Raw genomic sequence first — 3,287 nt, forward strand, 5'->3', positions numbered from 1 at the left:
CCCCAGGCCGCCCCAAAGCGCTAAATCTCTCCCTCCCCGCGCCTTCCCCCACGCAGCCACATCCCCCCCGCACCCCCCGCGAGTGGCACAGTCTCCCCCAGTGCCGTTACCCGCAGTCCGGCCCGGTCTGTTTCTCACACGGGGTCAAGGGCTCCGCTCGGCTCCTGTACGCTCAATGCCCCGCGCCCGCCGCGCCGCCCTTTTATAGCCTCCCAGAACCTTCCAGAAGGACACGCCCCGCAAGCCGTGCTCCAGCCAATCAGCGTGCGGGTCCCGCCCCCTTGCCCGCCTCCGATTGGTGGTCGCCCGGCGTGACGTGAACCGGAAGGGGGCGTGGCGCGCCGGCCGGCCCCGCGTTCTCGAACCTTCATGCACTTTCCCAGCGCACCCCCGCCCGCCCTGAGCGGGGCGGGGCTTTCCGCAACCCACAGCCAATCAGAGCCCGAGTCTCCGGTGACGACACCCAGGGGCGGGGACAAGGGGAGGGCGGCAGCCAATCGGAGCGCAGCGCGCCAGGGGGTTCGTTTGCATATTTGGCAGCGGGGCCAATGGGAGCGCCGGGATGGAGGGTGATTTACATAGAGGGAGAGCGGGGGGGAAGGGAAAATGGCGGCGCCATGCGGGGCAGAGCCCACAGAGGTCCTGCGGGGTTAATGAGCGTTAATAATTAAGAGATCCTGTGCCCTCAGAAATCCCCCTCAAGGAATGGCGGCGTCCCCCGTTGCTGCGCTCGCAGCCCCTCCCCACAGCGTGTGCTCGGTGAATGTCCCCGGTGCAATAAACGCTGTCCTCCATTTTCCCCTCAGCAAGCCTCCCGCGTTTGTCCCCGCGCCCTCTTTTCTCTCCCAGGAAACCGCGTTTGTGGTGTGTTATTTAGGGTGACACGGGGTTTTCCCTGCAGAGCAAAATCCACCTCGGCGTCTCCCTGCTCCAAGTGTCCCTATCCATCAGCAGCTCCAAACCAAGCCAAGGCACAGGGTGTTCCCCTCTCGGCATTGCAGCTCCCTGCAGGGATCATTTCTGTGGAAATAATGGAAATAAGGTGGAAAGCGAGCTGTCCCACATCCCACACAAACACTGGGATGGAGCAGAGGTCAGGAATCACCTGAGGTCAGGCTGTGGACTCAGTCCAGTGTTTACACGGCATGAAGGGCGAGTGGAAAAGTCACGGAGTCACCGGGAGGAGGGAACACAAAGCACATGTCCTGGCAAAGCTTCTTGGCAGGGGAAGAGTGACTTCCACAGTCACAGAACTGCTTGGAAAAGGCATTCGTGGTGCTCAATTTGGCTTTTGGGCAGAAACACTGCTGGTAAATGCTTAAAAGTCCAGCACAGGGCCCCCCACACACTATAACAAATCCCTCATGGCATATCCCAACAAATGTTTGTCCTCTGGGATAGCTGAGGCCGAGGGATTTTTTCAGCATCCCTTTTTGGTGGCGGATTGCAATGAAATTAGGGAGAGGGTAGGGAAAGGGGCTCCACGTCACGGTGCCTTTAAAGATAAGAGTGAGCCATCACCCCATATCTGAGCAGGTCCACCCCACCCTGTCCAGAGTACACCCTGCTCCCAGGTTACACCAGAGATGCTCCTGGGTGTAAGTCACACTGAGCACACCACGCAGCGAGTCCCGTGGGAGCAGTGCTGACAGCCTTTGTTTGTAAATCCTGAGCAGAATTCCAGGAGAATATCCCTAAGAATAGCACCTACCTGCGCCTCGAAATTCCACAGTGACATTTAGATGTGCAACCACGCTTGGCAGAGCAGGGTGATAGCAAGTGAAAGAACAGCAGTGAGTCAGTGCAGGGAGGAGGGCAAATGACTCATTATATTAGAAATTAATCTCTGTTAACAAACTGGACCAAAGTAGCTCATTTACTGTGTATCAGAAAAATTAAGGCTTGGCAGGCTGGGCACTGTTAAGTATTTTGTGTGGAGTTTCTTCAAATTATGGATTCCAGTTATTTTTGGACGTGAATCTAGTACATTAGGGATCAGGCACTGCTTCTCCTTTAAGAGTTTAAAACAGAATGGGGAGGAGAACAGAGATTATCACAGACATTCCTCCTGTTCACAGCACTTATTTATACAACACTTGCATCTGCACTCCCTGGTTGAAGTTTGAAAATCACACATCTGCAAGGCCATCCCTTCCCTCTCCCACCACATTCTCCCCCTCCAGTGTGCCAGTACAAACGGATCCAGGTTAAAAATAACTCCAAGATTCCTGATAATGTAGGGAAGCATGCAACTGCTCAACTCCTCTGAAAATCCCCAGTCAGGATTTCTAATGTCACCAACTCCAGCGGGAGCCAGTGAGGGCATTTCCTCATGGATCAGGGACAGCCAGGGCACACCTAGGAGACCTCTGTGTTTTGGTTTAAATCCCGTTTGGGTTGTGTTGCAATTCTGACTCCCAGATTTCAGTAAGGAGCGTTGCTGACGTGGGGAGACCTCTGCAAAACACCCTCGGGGAGAGGAGGCTGAGAGAAATCAACCACAATGACATTTAGTTACCCCCTAAATCCCACCTCCAGCTCCCACACTGGAGATTCCTGCTGGCTGGCTCAAGTTGTTTATCTGCAGAGAAGATCTGAACTGTCTGAGCAGGGGTTATGTGGCTGCCCAAGGTTTCCTTGCCACCTCACAGCTCATGAGATCACTGAAACACGGGGTGGTTCAGCAGAAAGGTCACAGGAGTGGGAGGATAATATCACCACCACGGGGTTCTATCTGTGCTGGCACCATTTACCACCTCCATCCTCAGCCAGGTGAAAGAGCTGCATGGAAGACAAAACACCATTCACTTGATCCTCACACATTTCTCACCATGGCCTGGAACTTAGACTGAAAAATACCCAGGGAAAAAAACCAAACCAAACCAAAACAGCTTCTCCATGTTTCCATGCAAATATGCAAATTAGCCCTTGTTGGCTTAAAAATGGTATTTTTAACTCCATATTTTTTCCCTTGGAGTCAGCTTGACAAGATGTAACACATCACACCACAGAAGATGGAGCACTGTGCAAGTTGAGTTGAGCTGCAGCACTTCAGCTGCAGCACCTTTATTTATAAAACAACCAACCAAAAAAAAAAAAATTATGAAATCATTGATTCAAAGGAATCAATAATAAATATTTGCTTTCCTCTGAGCTGTTCAGACACAGTACAAGTACACCAATTATAGCAGGTAGAAGAGATGGAAGCTTAGTTCAGCTGCTGAGAAATAAAAGAAAGCTACATAACATGGTCTGCATTTAATCACACAAGTAATAACTGGTATATG

The 3,287-nt window shown here is 52.3% G+C and overlaps 1 protein-coding gene across 2 annotated transcripts in view; it reads right to left on the minus strand.

Annotated features, from left to right (window-relative positions):
- HSPA8 (heat shock protein family A (Hsp70) member 8) overlaps positions 1-213 on the minus strand; it is a 6,177-nt gene extending 5,964 nt beyond the window's left edge. For both annotated transcript variants that reach the window (XM_027906968.1, XM_027906969.1), the window contains exon 1: positions 111-213. The gene's annotated coding sequence lies outside the window, so the exon portion shown is untranslated. The remainder of the gene's footprint in view (positions 1-110) is intronic.
- Positions 214-3,287: the final 3,074 nt, after the last annotated feature.

This window comes from Empidonax traillii, unplaced genomic scaffold (assembly GCF_003031625.1).
Source record: "Empidonax traillii isolate 1590-97213 ecotype Southwest subspecies unplaced genomic scaffold, ASM303162v1 scaffold1380:size119256, whole genome shotgun sequence".
Taxonomy (NCBI): domain Eukaryota; kingdom Metazoa; phylum Chordata; class Aves; order Passeriformes; family Tyrannidae; genus Empidonax; species Empidonax traillii.